This window comes from Cherax quadricarinatus, chromosome 34 (genome assembly GCF_038502225.1).
Source record: "Cherax quadricarinatus isolate ZL_2023a chromosome 34, ASM3850222v1, whole genome shotgun sequence".
NCBI classification, from domain to species: Eukaryota; Metazoa; Arthropoda; class Malacostraca; order Decapoda; family Parastacidae; genus Cherax; species Cherax quadricarinatus.
The window spans coordinates 15494592-15512336 of record NC_091325.1 but is presented as its reverse complement, the minus strand read 5'-3'; the positions used below and the strand labels follow the sequence as shown (position 1 = coordinate 15512336).

The following is a 17745-nucleotide window of genomic DNA, read 5'->3' as shown; positions in this document are numbered from 1 at the left end:
CCAAAACACTATTTGAGTACTCCCAAATAAGATTTGACATCTCTAATTTATCTGCACTTACACATTTCATTAAATTACAACTCATCCCTCAGTCTCCAGACTAGGCATTTTCTCGTTTTTTACCCTTTTAGTTCATTAAAGTTATTAAGGGGACACAATACATCAGAAAAAAAGTCACAAAAACTAACTCAAACACTTTACTTTGAACACCCCCAAAAACACTCTCATAATCATTTGAATACTCACATAAACACCCTTGAACACCTTCAAAACACCTTTGAATATCGTTTTTAAACTAATTTCATCACAACCCACTTATATCATCTTTTTTCGGTAACTCTAATTCGACTACACTACCCTCATCAATTACCAACAAATTTTACTCGTTTTAACTAATGTCATCACTGTAACCAAGATTTTCACAAAAAAAAAAAAACTCTATGACACCTAACACACACGCACACACACCCCACAACACCCACAATTTTTCTCGTTTTTACCCTTTTAGTTCATTAAAGTTATTAAGGGGACACAATACATCAGAAAAAAAGTCACAAAAACTAACTCAAACACTTTACTTTGAACACCCCCAAAACACTCTCATAATCATTTGAATACTCACATAAACACCTTTGAACACCTTCAAAACACCTTTGAATATCGTTTTTTTTTTAACTAATTTCATCACAACCCACTTATATCATCTTTTTTCGGTAACTCTAATTCGACTACACTACCCTCATCAATTACCAACAAATTTTACTCGTTTTAACTAATGTCATCACTGTAACCAAGATTTTCACAAAAAAAACTCTATGACACCTAACACACACCCCACAACATCCACAACCCACAATTTTTTCTCGGTTTAACCCTTTTAGTTCATTAAAGTTAATAAGGGGACACAGTACATCAGAAAAAGTCACAAAAACTAACTCAAACACTTTACTCATCTTTTTCGGTATCTCTAATTCGACTACATTACCCACATCCCTCATCAATTACCAATTTATTCACATTTTTTTTCCCTTCTTTTTACTACTAAAATTCTAATAAAATCCTCTCCATACCCATCTCCTTGTATCCACATAAATTAATATTATACTCGCATCAACTACCCAACTATTGCGACATGTTTTCAACACCCCTCCATTTCTTTTTCCAATATATCATAACTTTTCAATTCTATAATTTCTTTTTAAAATATTCACACATTACCTTTATATTCAGTAAAATCTCGCCATTTTTCTAATTACAACCCTCCCCATACCCCTCTCCATCTCACCCGCATTTCTTCACATCCACTCACCCATCTCCCAACACACCTCTTCTGAACACACACACAAAAAAAATCACATTTCACATCCACAAATGCATCTCAAATCCACTAAAATCACTGTAACCAAGATATTCACACACACACACACACACACACACACACACACACACACACACACACACACACACACACACACACACACACACACACACACACACACACACACACGCACCTAACCTAACCTAACCTTACCTAACCTAACCTACCCTAACCTAACCTAACCTAACCTAACCTAACCTAACCTAACCTAACCTAACCTAATCTAACCTAACCTAACCGAACCTAACCTAACCTAGCCTAACCTTACCGAACCTACCCTAACCTAACCTTACCTAACATAACCTAGCCTAACCTAACCTAACATAACCTAACCTAACCTATCCTAACCGAACCTACCCTAACCTAACTTAACCTAACCTAACCTATCCTAACCTTACCTAACTTATCCTAACCTAACCTAACCTAACCTTACCTAACATAACCTAACCTAACCTTACCTAACATAACCTATTACCTAACATAACCTAACCTAACCTTACCTAACATAACCTAACCTAACCTTACCTAACCTAACCTAACCTAGCCTAACCTAACCTATCCTAACCTAACTTAACCTAACCTAACCTATCCTAACCTTACCTAACTTATCCTAACCTAACCTAACCTAACCTAACCTTACCGAACCTACCCTAACCTAACCTTACCTAACATAACCTAGCCTAACCTAACCTAACTTAACCTAACCTAACCTAACCTAACCTATCCTAGCCTAACCTATCTTTTCCTAATCTAACCTTGCCTAACCATTACCTAACCTAACCTAACCTATCTTAACCTAACCCAACCTAACCTAGCCGAACCTATCCTAAAATATATTGGAACACCCCCAAAACACTATTTGAGTACTCCAGAATTACTTTGAACGACTCCATTTTGGATATTTCCAAATTAGTTTTGAAAACTTTATCGTAAAATCGAACATTATTTTCTTGTTGGTAAAACACACTCAATGGTAGAAATATTTACTCGATTTCCGAATAGAAGCACTGTCCTCGCTCTGAGAGACTCATTGTGGGTCACCCCAACACATGGCGTAATGCGGTTCACACCCAAGGTAGAACATAACACCTGCGTCAACTCAGGACAGACAGGCGCCATGAAATGCGGGTAACATCCATGGTAGAAATTCATCTCTTTCCAGACCAAATGTATCCTCTTGTTCTAAAAATTTGGTGTGCTCATTGCTTTTTAGTTCATTTTAAAATAATAAGGGGAAGATTGAGATATAACATTTGTATTCTACCTCAATACATTTTTTTTTCATGGTAAGGTTTGATTTAAAACTTCATCATGTCTTAAAAATTTTTATTAAACATTTCTCTTTTTAATGAATGAAACATATTAATCTTGGTGTAACAACACGATCTAAACATCATAAATCCTCCTCTCTAAGTCTTGTTCTTCCAAGTCCCGTCACATCGGTACCTGTAAATTTTAATATAATTCATTAGCATATAATGGGGAGAAATTTGCACCATCACCTGTAAAAGATATAACCAACTAAAAGTTACTTATTTTTTCACTATCCCAGACATATTCTTCTCGTTAACTTAAATATCTCCCCATTCATGACTTAAAAAAGCATGATCGTGATGTAAGTATTATGGTAGACATGATTCTCGGTGTTCAGGTAGAGAAAGTCGAAAAAGGTAAGTGTTACATTTTCATGAAGAGATAAATATGAGTTATTAATTCAAATATATATCTCTTCAAGTTATAATTACTTCCTCATAATAATTTAAATGAATTAAAGCACTGATACAAGGTAAATAATTTTGCTTACCTTTATAAGTTACTCACACATTAGGCTCAATGTTTTTAATATATTGTTTAATATCTGTGAAAAGTTCTCTCCAAATTAATTTCCACTTCTTTGTGTTGTACCATCTATGCAAAATACACAGATTATACTGTCGATTAAATATTTGACTGACAAAGTTTTCAGGTATATTGTTTTCCAAAATATAATATACCAGATCATCACTCCACTCCGTTGCCATTTCATCAATGAATTTATGTGAATCAAGTTCATTTTCTAACCAATTTTTAACTCGCTGAAAATTCTTTTCACTCAATGTTTCACCATCTTTCCTTAAGAGTTGATTGGCAGTGTTGCAAAATTCCAACCAAGGAAGATCTTTCACCATTTCACAAATAACAATGAAATCGGCAAGTTTCCCCATATTAGATGCTTTCTATGCGGGTTCCGGACAATGTCTGGGGTGACTTACACACAACACTCTCCCATACACATAAAGAGTTGCTAAATAGTATTAAATGAAAAATTTCATTAAAGGGAAGGATCCCTGGGAGACTCAATTCATCACCTTACGCCACTTTAATATTTCTCAATTTTTCACTGCTTTTTGTGTAAGGTGATTTACGGAGGTTGTTGGTGGTACATGGATGCTCACTATATCATCCACCTGTTTGACGTGCTCACCCGTTAGCTAATCCCTACTCCAGCTTTAAAGATGGCTCTTATGTCATGAGAATTTGCGGATGGTATTTTGGAGGATGAGGTAGTGGAGGGACTTTGTAAACCCATGGTTTTGTAAATGAATTCTGGTAAATTTGTTAGAAATTTTATTTGCTAATGTATCGTTGACTTTTGGCTTTCAATAATTTTATAATATCAGAATCCATGATTGTCATTAATCTTCCTATAACTGGTATCGCGCTGTTATGGAGGTAAATGGTGGATTGTTTTTTACCCTCAGCTTCTAAGGGTATTTTAACGTGTCTAGGCTGCTGATTTAGTCAATATTTAGTTCCTGGGATAAAACTGCGTGGCCCATAGTCCTGTAGTCTCTCGTTTTCGATTGTGAAGATTGAGTTGAAGGATGTGCTGAGTGGAGACCGTTTTAGGCACAGCTACAAGTTAGCTAGTTATGCTGTCCGTTGCTGTCAATTAAAGATCCCATTGTAACTTGAAACTTTTTCTTACCTTTCTCGAATTTTGAAAAGCATTAAGGTTTGCTTTAATATTATGAGTAAATTTCGCTTCACGAAATAGTGTCTGCCTACTTTTTTATTATTTTTCTCATGATTTCATTCCGAGTCGTAAGGAATAATCTTCAGGTTTTCAAGTTATTATTAATATATTTTATACCTTTCGTTTACGCCTTATGGCTTAGAGAGGGTCTAGACAGATAGATAGATAGATAGATAGATAGATAGATAGAGAGAGAGAGAGAGAGAGAGAGAGAGAGAGAGAGAGAGAGAGAGAGAGAGGCAGACAGACGGACAGACAGACAAACAGATTCGTACAATAACTGTTGAGAAATAACCAGAGCGTAACTCACCACGATATACGTACTTCTACAAAAACAGATAAAATCACTAGTGTCAAGTACGTCAGATGAATGAAAAAAAAGTAAATAATACCTGCGGAGCTAATGACAACTCAGAATTACATAAAATGAATTAGGAAAAAAATTCCAAGGAAATTAAGATAAAAATGTGAGGAAATATTAGAATACGCATATAGCCATAAACGCATTATATGTAATTAATGATTTAAAATGAGATATATGATATAAAGAGGTAGCAAAAATTTTCGTTTTAGGAAGACGTGTTAGGCAGAACGAAGACTGATAAAAAGATAAATTACTGTGTGTAATGAAAAACGGAAAAATATGCTAATTTAAGAAGGGGAATGAATAGTGTGCTTGAGATATAAGACTTTCTCATTATTGGGAAATGAGTAGATGGTGGTGAAACTGTTGGGTAGTGGTAGTGGTGGTGGTGGTGGTGGTGGTGGTGGTGGTGGTGGTGGTGGTGGTGGTGACGGTGGTTGTAATGGTGGTGGTAGTGGTGGTGGTGGTGTGTAGTGGTGGTGGTTGATTACTGAAGGAAGGGTGGTGGCAGGATGGAAACAGAGAAAAAAAATTATCCTGGAAGATGAAAAACAATGGGCGGGTACATTACGTGGGGTTCCCCAAGGATCGATACTGAATTAGCCAGACAAACTGCTACAGGAATTAAATCAGTCCAAATGCACGTTTATGAAGAGTAGGAAGAGGAAACTGTACCGGAAACAGATTGCAGACTCACAAGACAGTGATTACAAACCTTACTCAGGGAAAAAGTCCTAGGAGTGAGCACAGTAACGAGCATATTTCCAGAAGTGTACATCAACCGAACCACATATACCTTCTGTAGAATACGCGTTTGACGAAATGAAGACTAGCGTTCAAGAATTTCAAATAAGAAATATTCATGAGAATATGTGATATACATCAAGCCCGTTTTGAAATAGGCAGCACCAACTTGGAATCCACACATGGCAAAGTATATAACGAAAACAGATAAAGATTAGAGGTTTTCCTTGAACCATGATTAGAAGCTAACTAAACAGAAAGAGAAATTTATGTAGCTAAACCTGACATTAGAGGATAGACGGGAAAGAGGAGGAATAAGAACGACGTATAAGATACAACGAGGACTCGATAAGATGGATAGTTATAGACAATTCGAGAAGGGGTAAACGGGTTCACAGGGATTTCAGAAAATGTCCATTCAGCATCAGAGAGGCCAGAAAGGAAAGTAACCTGGATTAAGAAAGTGGTGGATGCTGATTATATAAATAGCTTTAGGAATAACTGTGAAGGGGGGTAGCGAGGATAGGAGGGAGCGAAGCGGGAAACGGCTAGTTAGAAGCGGATTCAAGAGCTAAGTTTTGATCCCTGAATCCAAAAATAGTAGAAACCACACACACACACACACACACACACACACACACACACACACACACATACACACACACACCTAACCTGAAGCACAACAAGGTATCATTATGAAGGACAGTAGGAAAATGGAAGTCATACCCGCCCTCCTGGAAATAACCTGAATTCTCTCACTTTTTTTTTCTCTCTCTCTCTCTCTCTCTCTCTCTCTCTCTCTCTCTCTCTCTCTCTCTCTCTCTCACTCTCTCTCTCCCGAAAACACGAGAAGAATAAACAAAAAACATTTTCTCACAGAACAGAGCAGAGACAACCTTGACAATGCCTTTACTAACAAGGTGAGTGTGTGTCTAGTGTTGCCTACACCTCTCCAGCACGCTCAGGGACCAGGATATAACACTCCTTACTATGTGTCAAAAATCACTTATAACCCAACCAAAGTGATCAGGCTACTTAACTTTACTTCTCCCTTGCTGTGTACCCACAACTTTTCTTAGTTCTCTTTGCTTGTCTTTCCTCATCCTTTCTTGCCTTTTTTTTTCCTGTCCCCTTGAAACCTGTCTTCCTTCTATCTTGTCTATCCCATACTTGCTTACATCTCTCTTCCTGTGTATTATCACTCTATCTTACCTCTTTTTAACCAGTTCTTTCTGTCTATCCACCACGTTTCTTACCCGTCTCTTCTTGTCTACCCATCACTTCTCTTTCCCGATTCTTCTTGTCTACCCACAACTTCTCTTACCCGTCTCTTCCTGTCTGCCCACACTCCTTTCTTTCTTATCTGTTTACCACAACCTTCTTTACATCTCTTTCCGCCTCCCACTCTTTTTCCATGCTTTATCCTGTCCCAGTTTTACCCTCCATAATAAATGCAAAAAATAAAACTATAGAAACCGCTCAAGAACCACCACTGTCGGCCTCCAAATACTATGAAAACGCACAGTTTATATACACAGAGAGATGTATGTCTCTGTATACACACTTAAAGTTCAATTTGATCCTTGGTTGATGGTTTGCGGGTTACAGTTTTAACAGCAGCTGTGTAGTCAACAGGTTTTTAACCGGGGAAGAGAAAGCAACCAACAAAGTCTCTACAGCAGCTGCTCAAACAAACAAAGAAGAAAACAAGGACACAATAATCACCATTGCCTTTCCGGAAACTACCACCGCAACCCCGAAAATCAGTGTCTTAACCACTGAAAAAACACCCTCAAAATCAATGTATCAACCGTTAGAAAATCAGTACAACCACTCTTAAACACACTGCATTGACAGGGTCAACAGGAAAGGTGGTGGAGTAGCGATGTATGTCAGAGACAATTTAAATTGTTGTGTTAGACAAGATATTAAATTAGAAGCGTCAGCCACTGAATCTGTTTGGTTACAGCTTCTCGAGGGCCGAGAAAAACTAATTTTGGGTGTGATTTACAGGGCCCCTAATCTTGATAGGGAGTGCAGTAAACTTCTATGGGACGAAATTCGTAAGGCATCTACATACGAAAATGTTGTGCTAATGGGAGATTTCAACTATAGACAGATTGACTGGAGCAATTTGACAGGAAATTTAGAGTCAGGTGACTTTCTTGATACGATCCAGGATTGTTTTTTAAAACAGTTTGTGACAGAGCCAACTAGGGGAAATAACCTCCTTGACTTGGTTCTTGCCAGTAGGGAAACACTAATTAATAATCTTGAGGTTAATGATGAGCTTGGGGAAAGTGATCACAAATCACTCAGTTTTAATATATCATGGAATTCCCCTAATAATGGCAATCAAGTCTCCGTCCCTAACTTTCGCTTGGCTGATTTCATAGGACTGAAAAAATTACTTAGGTGGGCTGAACTGGAATGACCTGACTAAGGGTCAGGTAGGTGGTGATGGTTGCCGATATGATGCTTTCCAGGGCATAGTTCTAGCTGCTCAGTCAAATTATGTTCCAAATAGGGAAATCAGATCAAACAAAAATGATCCTAAATGGATGAACAATAGATTAAAATATCTGATTGGTCAAAAGAGAGGCATATATAGGCAAATCAAAAGAGGAGAGGGGCAATTGAGAAATCGATATATTCAGTTAAAGAGAGAAATAAAAAAGGGAATTAGAAAAGCAAAAAGAGATTATGAGGTTAAAGTTGCAAGAGAATCGAAGACTAACCCAAAAGGATTCTTTCAGGTATACAGAAGTAAGATCAGGGACAAGATAGGCCCACTCAAAAGTTCCTCGGGTCAGCTCACTGACAGTGATAAGGAAATGTGTAGAATTTTTAACACATACTTCCTCTCAGTTTTTACACAGGAGGATACCAGCGATATTCCAGTAATGATAAATTATGTAGAACAGGACGATAATAAACTGTGCACTATTAGGGTCACAAGTGACATGGTCCTTAGGCAAATAGATAAATTAAAACCTAACAAATCCCCAGGCCCTGATGAACTGTATGCAAGGGTTCTAAAGGAATGTAAAGAGGAGCTTAGCACACCTTTGGCTAATCTTTTCAACATATCACTACAAACTGGCATGGTGCCAGATAAGTGGAAAATGGCAAATGTGATACCTATTTTCAAAACAGGTGACAGGTCCATAGCTTCGAACTATAGACCAATAAGCCTAACCTCCATAGTGGGAAAATTTATGGAATCAATAATTGCCGAGGCAGTTCGTAGCCACCTTGAAAAGCATAAATTAATCAACGAATCTCAGCATGGTTTTACAAAGGGGCGTTCCTGCCTTACGAATTTATTAACTTTTTTCACTAAGGTATTTGAGGAGGTAGATCATGGTAATGAATATGATATTGTGTATATGGACTTCAGTAAGGCTTTTGACAGGGTCCCACATCAGAGACTATTGAGGAAAATTAAAGCACATGGAATAGGAGGAGAAATTTTTTCCTGGATAGAGGCATGGTTGACAAATAGGCAGCAGAGAGTTTGCATAAATGGGGAGAAATCAGAGTGGGGAAGCGTCTGAGCGGTGTTCCACAGGGGTCAGTGTTGGGCCCCTTGCTGTTCACAATCTACATAAACGACATAGATGAGGGCATAAAGAGCGACATCGGAAAGTTTGCCGATGACACCAAAATAGGCCGTCGAATTCATTCTGACGAGGACATTCGAGCACTCCAGGAAGATTTGAATAGACTGATGCAGTGGTCGGAGAAGTGGCAGATGCAGTTTAATATAGACAAATGCAAAGTTCTAAATGTTGGACAGGACAATAACCATGCCACATATAAACTAAATAATGTGGATCTTAATATTACGGATTGCGAAAAAGATTTAGGAGTTCTGGTTAGCAGTAATCTGAAACCAAGACAACAGTGCATAAGTGTTCGCAATAAAGCTAATAGAATCCTTGGCTTCATATCAAGAAGCATAAATAATAGGAGTCCTCAGGTTGTTCTTCAACTCTATACATCCTTGGTTAGGCCTCATTTAGATTATGCTGCACAGTTTTGGTCACCGTATTACAGAATGGATATAAATTCTCTGGAAAATGTACAAAGGAGGATGACAAAGTTGATCCCATGTATCAGAAACCTTCCCTATGAGGATAGACTAAGGGCCCTGAAACTGCACTCTAGAAAGACGTAGAATTAGGGGATATGATTGAGGTGTATAAATGGAAGACAGGAATAAATAAAGGAGATGTAAATAGTGTGCTGAAAATATCTAGCCTAGACAGGACTCGCAGCAATGGTTTTAAGTTGGAAAAATTCAGATTCAGGAAGGATATAGGAAAGTACTGGTTTGGTAATAGAGTTGTGGATGAGTGGAACAAACTCCCAAATACCGTTATAGAGGCCAGAACGTTGTGTAGCTTTAAAAATAGGTTGGATAAATACATGAGTAGATGTGGGTGGGTGTGAGTTAGACCTGATAGCTTGTGCTACCAGGTCGGTTGCCGTGTTCCTCCCTTAAGTCAATGTGACCTGACCTGACTAGGTTGGGTGCATTGGCTTAAGCCGGTAGGAGACTTGGACCTGCCTCGCATGGGCCAGTAGGCCTTCTGCAGTGTTCCTTCGTTCTTATGTTCTTATGTTCTTATTAACCATTCAAGAAATCCCACTGCTTTAAAAAAAAAACTCATGACCGCCATCAAAAACTGCACCTACAGCTTGAGAACCACCACCCATAAAACCCTTTACCACCCACTCAAAAACTACCACAACAAACATTTTAAACCCACCACCCAGCACAAAAACCACCTCAATACGCTGTACATGTAATTGGTCTTTGATTTAGTGTACTTATGTTATAGAATAAAGATAAATAAAATTATAAGTTTTATTAGTATTATTATCATACATCGCACCAGCAAACTCTGCCCTACGGAGGTCCTAACGGGTTTGCCTGCAGGCGGGGCAGGAGTCGAGAGCGAGCCTTCAGAGTAATCCACAATGTGGCAAGTTTGTGCGTGAGAATGGTGCAGATTCTGGTCCATAGCCCGTCTCCCTTCCCTGAAAATATATTTATATTATGAAACTTAAAAGTAGTTTTCCAAAGTTCATTTGCTCGGGGATTTTCTCTGGCGTGGAAAATGAGTGTTTAGACAATTTGTTGTGAGGTGAACCATTTTCGCAACGCGATTTAGGTCACAGTTTGGAGAGAGAGAGAGAGAGAGAGAGAGAGAGAGAGAGAGAGAGAGAGAGAGAGAGAGAGAGAGAGAGAGATAGATAGAGAGAGAGAGAGAGAGAGAGAGAGAGAGAGAGGGAGGGAGGGAGAGAGAGACAGGCAGACAGACAGACAGACAGGCAGACAGACAGACAGAGAGAGAGAGAGAGAGAGAGAGAGAGAGAGAGGGAGGGAGAGGGAGTGGTAGTGTAAGAGAGAAAGGGATAACAGCAGGCCTTATGCTCTATGCTTTTGTTATCGAAAGGAGAACAGCCTAAATATTTGAGGTCAGGAAGGAAGAGCAGTTCCTCCTCTGAGTCACTCTACTACGCTTGACTCAGTGCCGGAGATCTCTGTCCATAATGAGAACTACAGCCTCGGTCTCTATAATATCATTAATTCCTACTCTCACACATGCAATCGTTTTAGAATTTTCACAAAGTCAACTTTCTTTCATCTTATAAACCGTATTAATTAACTCGTACATTATTTAATGAAGTTCCCTGTTTATCCTTACCTACGTTGATTCATGTTTATATTATTATTAATTATCATTAACAACAATGAAAACTTAATCACTGACGATTTGAATAACTCATAGATCCATTAACTGAAATTATCTTGTCTTGCAAAATATTATACATTTTTATTTAGATTATGTCATCTACATACACTCTTTTTGCTATTTCTGATTTTTTTTTTCAGGGAATATATAAAGCAAGAGCTTTTATATCATGGATATAGACTTTATTTGCATTTAAATATTTGTTGTTTTGTTTCCATATTCGTCTTTATTTCTCATGAATAAGACATTTAACTACCAGCTTCCCTGCCACAATGAAAAGGATTTCCATCGCAGTCAACCCACCACCATCCTTGCCATTAAACAACCCATTACTACCACCATCCTAGCCACTACACAACCCATTGCTACCACCATCCTAGCCACTACACAACTCACTACCACCAACCACCCATGCCACTTCACAACTCACTACCACTACCTTTGCCACTACACAACCCACTACCACCACCACGCCACCACCTTCACTAACAGACGTGCAATCAGAGAGACAGTCCGTGATTGGATCCTGGAATTCAGTTAAGTCAGATTATATGGATGTGCGATGTTTTATTATAAAAGCTTCTCTCTCTCTCTCTCTCTCTCTCTCTCTCTCTCTCTCTCTCTCTCTCTCTCTCTCTCTCTCTCTCTCTCTCTCTCTCTCTCTCTCTCTCTGTCTCTCTCTCTCTCTCTCTCTCTCTCTCTCTCTCTCTCTCTCTCTCTCTCTCTCTCTCTCTCTCTCTCTCTCTCTCTCTCTCTTTTTGAGCCAACTTTAGCAATAGCAGAGAAGATTACAAATACCCCCACAGCACTGCCTGGCTGCGATAGCCAGGTCTGAGCCTCTTCTACCAGACTTTTCCACTAAGTACACACAAGAACGAAGTTCCCTCTTGATCCTTACCCCGCTGATTCATCATGTTTGTACTGTATTTTCCCACGTGCGCGTGTGTGTGTGTGTGTGTGTGTATGTGTTTGTGTTTCTGTACGTACGTACTCGACTAGTTGTGCTTATTTTTGCGGGGTTCAAATCTCCGTCCCTGAGTTTCTAGTCTTTTGAACCTAATTATGCATACTGTTTATAGAGGAGTACTGAATTTGCCTCCGCTATTTTCTAATCCAGGCCATTCCATATTTATTTTATCCAGAGACTAAAGAAATGTTTCATAACGTTCATTTCCATTATCAATGTCTTGAGCCTCGACCTGTGTCCACTGTATTTAAACAGTTATTACTATCTTGTCCATTTCTCCAAATGAAGTTGGGCGTGTAATCATTTCTTCTCATTTTTTTCTCAGTTTTCAGGTTCCGTTACTTTAAGCTTTCCACAAAATAAAGAACAAAGAGGCACAATACCGTGACTGGAACAATACACAAATAACCCTCACGTAAAGTGACTAGTCAATGATCCACGTCACAAAACGTCGTCATAAGCTTATTTCTCCTACGCTCCGATTATTTGTATGTTTCCTCATAGTGCATTCCCTTCAATTATTTCCAGGCTTTAGAATATTTTCAAAGTTAAATCCATATTTAATTAGGAGTAACGTACCAAATAACTGTACTACTAGATGTTGTCATAAGAATTTTGTTTAAGCTTTCTATTTTTCGAAGTCTGCTACTCCTGCAAGTGTCACTAAAATTATACTGTTTCTCTTCAGGCAGCACTCTGCGTCCCACCTATGCTCACTTTCTCCAATTCACATGATCTGGTAGCAACTTACTGGGGCACTTTCTTTTACAGTCTATCACGATAGTCCTGAAACCTGCATTTACTCTCTTCTGTTCATGTCTTTTCATTTGTTTTACGATAGCAGCAAACACTCGCACAACTAAATCTGTTCTGGCAGTGAGTGTACTCACTGAGTGTGCAGCTACAGAGTGAGGGGTTTTGAATGAGGGCAGCTATAGAGTGAGGGTTTTCAACGAATGCAGCTATAGAGTGAGGGTTTTCAACGAATGCAGCTATAGAGGGTTTTCGACGAATGCAGCTATAGAGTGAGGGTTTTCAACGAATGCAGCTATAGAGTGAGGGTTTTCAACGAATGCAGCTATAGAGTGAGGGTTTTCAACGAATGCAGCTGCAGAGTGAGGAGTTTTCAATGAGTGCAGTTGCAGAGTGAGGGTTTTCAAAGAGTGCAGCTGCAGAGTGAATGTATTCAATGAGAGTGCAGCTGCAGATTGAGGGTTTTCAATGAGAGCGCAGCTACAGAGTGAAGGTTCTCAATGAGTGTCAAGCTATAGAGTGAGGGTTTTCAATGAGTGTGCAGCTACACACTGAGTACTGTCACACATAGATATAATACAACAAAAAGTTTAGAAATGACAAAATCTTGGGTGTGTGGGATGCTGTATACCTCAGAAGTCTTCGACAATGCATCATGCTTCAATTGTTTAAGTTCGCCGCTCTCATTTCAGTATAGTGGTGCCGGGCTTTTGTAAAGACGTCAAGTTTTTGTTTTTTTAATGTTCGCGGTAGGAACGCTGTGTCTGTGATCAATGTAAGTTGTGAACATTAAGCAGAGAACAGACATGGAAGGAATTAGAATTTGTGTGATTGTATGAAAGAGCAGACGGTTAGGAAGACGAATAGAAGGAAGATAAATTGATTAAAAAAGTGTTTAAGTAAGAGGTGGATAAACGTTGGAGGAACGTTTGAGGAAGTGACGGTGGATTAAAGAGGTCGGAACTTGAGCGTCTAGCAGACATATGTGAGCGTGTTTATTCGGAAAAAAAGAGTAAAGGAAAATAATCATTTTTTTTTATATTCTGTTGGAGTTTGAGCAAGGCATTCATGCGAAACCTCATGAATTCGTAGTCTTGAGTTCAAATCTCACGAATTCATTTCAGTTTTCATCCACTAACATATATCCTGATATTCTAATTTCTTTGGTAGTAGTGAGGGGAAATGAGATCCACACTCGAATGCTGGTGATTTTCTTTAAAAACTGTAACTGGGATCCGATAAGAAACTATCACTAAGATCTAAAATCACATAAATTCAAGTTGGAAAGCTTTCTTCAGTGGTGGCTGAGCCGCAAAAAATGACGTGAATTTTTGACCACGAGCTTGCATTCCACATACTCACAGTTCCGGCCAGGAACCTCCAGATATTTCACTGAAGTAAGTTTATCCTCTTCTCTGAAACCTCGTGCGAAAGATGGTACTTCTCTCTCTCTCTCTCTCTCTCTCTCTCTCTCTCTCTCTCTCTCTCTCTCTCTCTCTCTCTCTCTCTCTCTCACTCCCTCTGTGTGTGTGTGTGTAAATATATGTATATATATATATATATATATATATATACATATATATATATATATATATATATATATATATATATATATATATATATATAAATATATATATATATGGAGAGAGAGAGAGAGAAGGAATCGCAGGAAAATGGCGCAACTGAAAATATGTAAAAAGTATCACAGCGAAAAATAAACAGGAAAACCTGAGCACTTTCAAGTGCTTACACACACATCTTCAGAGGAATTGGAAGGAGAGGCAAGAAAAGCCCTTTTTATGTTACTAGGTGAGGTAATACTTTACTCAGGAATCAGACAAGTGAGGTAATACTTTACTCAGGAATCACGCAAGTGAGGTAATACTTTACTCAGGAATCACACTAGAGAGGTGATATCTCAGAGTGCCAGGCCGGCAATGTATGTCCGATTATATTTTTATAATCTTTAATACAAGACAGATTCAGTGTAATGGATGATTCCCTATTCGATGATTTCCATTGCATTGCTCTCACAAAAAAATCAAGATTTTAAATGATGAAAACAAGTTGAACCTTCTAACCTCTAGGTTAGAAGGTTCAAGCCGTACCCTGCAGGCTTGAACCTTCTCTTGCCTCTCCTTCTTAGTCTACTGAAGTAGTATATCCAAGCACTTGCAAGTGCTCTAATACTGTTTGTGTTCTTCATAATTCAATTATGTATATACATATATATATATATATATATATATATATATATATATATATATATATATATATATATATATATATATATATATATATATATATATATATATATATTGAATTACGAAGCACACCAGCAGTATTAAACAGGTTAATACATGCATAATTAGTAACTTCGTTAAACTGTGGAGTCCTTGGTAACTGGTGCAGAGAACTGAAATCATGGAACACAAACCGTGACTGACTGATTAATTTAACCAAGTCTCTCTCTGCCTCCCTCTCTCTGTGTAGCTAACTAGTTAGTAAGCGCCTTAACCTGAGAGCGTCAGGATGAAAGGTTCAAGTCTCCACTTCTTGGAATTTTCTTTCTTCATTATCGGATTACTGTATTTAGTCTCTTCTTGCTTTATCCTCTTTTTCTTTTCTTCACATTCTTATGCTTCTCATTACATATTTTTCTTTACAAGAAAAGTAAGAATTCTTCTTCTTTATTTTCTCCTCCTCCTCCCTCTCTTCTCGTGCACCTGCTTATTCTTTTCTGTTTCCATCTCTTTCTTTCTTCATATTTTTCACCACTGTATTAATCACCCCCACCTTATCTCTAATTTCGTCCAAAATGCAACTTCCAGAACACGAGCCAACTTCATCCTCCTCCCCGTTTGGTGTACTAGCCTCCATGAGCAGTATGTGTAGAACTGTAACCACGAACAAGTGGTATTTAATCAACAACAACACTGCGACTAGCCGAGGATTCGAAGCCGTGTTGTTTAGCCCGCTTCATGGTGAACGAAAATTCTGCTGCTGGATGCGTGATTCTTGTAGAGTTGTATGATACCGTGGGTTAGAGCGTCGTGAATTTTCGCTCACCATGAGGCGGGCCAATATATATATATATATATATATATATATATATATATATATATATATATATATATATATATATATATATATATATATATATATATATATATATATATATATATATATATATATATGTATATATATATATATATATATATATATATATATATATATATATACATATATATATATATATATATATATATATATATATATATTATATATTATGCAAAAATCGCGAACAAGCGATATTAACATATCGGCTGTTTCCCACCAAGGTAGGGTGGTCCAAAAAAAGAAAAACGTTCATCCTTCACTCTTTCACTGTCTTGCGTGCTCATACTACACTTATAAAACTGCAACGTTAACACCCCTCCTTCAGAGTGCAGGCACTCTGAAGGAGGGGTGTTACACACATCTAGTTTTCAGTATAAAGCTACACACTGTATCCCTCTTTTTAGTCTTTTTTCTGGTTCGATGATGTTTAAACATATTTTTTTCCCAGGGGATTTTTTCGATGCTGGTGAAGGGCTGTTGATGCAAGAACATAAACACAAACCAAAATGATTGCCTCTTCGTTCGTTATTTGTTTTATGACTTTTATATTTAGTGCCTCTCCACGATTGTAAAAATTATTTAAAAAAATTTATTTTTCATAATCTTGTTTTACATCATGAAGTTTACAGGATAAGAACTATTATCCTACGTTGCTCATCCAATATCCAATGTATAATCTTCATAAATTTTTCAGCAAGGTTTCTTCCAGCAGAGTTGGTGTGCTGAGGAACTGCGATTAGATCCACTGAGACCTTCACTGTAATCCCTTTGTATTCTTTATCTGTGTAATAATAGCCTCATAGATTCACATAATTGCCAGTATCAGAGTCCTTTAATACTGCATTTATAACATTACATCTTCTCCTCCATATTAATAACTACCACCACTTTGTTCTTCCCACGAGTTCTAAACCACAAATCTAGAAAATAGAAGGAAGGCAATATTGTACAAACATTTGAATTTAATTTTGAAACACCGGAAATGGAAATAACAAAGAGATATTCTGAGGATAAGAAAACCAATACTCAGTACCCTCGGCCATTTGCAGTGGATAAAAGTATCATTTGAGGGAAGTGGATAAAATGGATTAGTGGGAATCAATTATCAAACGATAATGCGAATAAAAATGTGGCGGCAGATTTTGATATATTTTATTCGTTACATTTGTAAATACATTGTTATGGAGAAAAATAAAAGAAGCAATGGTACCTAGTTTCTTGCTTTTCGGGAACTTCTTGAGGAAACCATTTTGAAATCCTGGAAAACAGTTAGTTGGGACCCGAACTTAATTTGCGTTAATCAGTCTACTTTTCTTTATTAAGCATGTCTCTCCTGATTGCAGTATTAAGTAATTAATTTTCCTTTACGTCGATGTAATCTCTCTCTCTCTCTCTCTCTCTCTCTCTCTCTCTCTCTCTCTCTCTCTCTCTCTCTCTCTCTCTCTCTCTCTCTCTCTCTCTCTTTCAAGATTAGGTTAAGGTTCCTAACTTTATTTACAAGTTAAGAGCTGTTACCTACATCAACTCATTTGAAAGTCTTTTTTATTGTTAAAAGATATACAAGTAGGAACGGGAAGAATTTCTCTGTGTCTGTCTGTGTCTGTCTGTGTCTGTCTGTCTCTGTCTCTGTCTGTCTGT

The 17745-nt window shown here is 37.8% G+C and overlaps 1 protein-coding gene and 1 long non-coding RNA gene across 3 annotated transcripts in view; one reads left to right on the top strand and one right to left on the bottom strand.

Annotated features, from left to right (window-relative positions):
- The window catches only part of LOC128693630 (uncharacterized), an 805124-nt gene that overhangs the window by 543053 nt on the left and 244326 nt on the right, over positions 1-17745 (top strand). The gene's annotated exons all lie outside the window — the stretch shown is intronic.
- On the bottom strand, positions 2691-3643 carry LOC128705101 (uncharacterized). Its single transcript, XR_008409661.2, has 2 exons — positions 3183-3643; positions 2691-2824 (listed from the first exon to the last, which is right to left on the bottom strand). It is a non-coding gene; the product is annotated as an uncharacterized lncRNA (long non-coding RNA).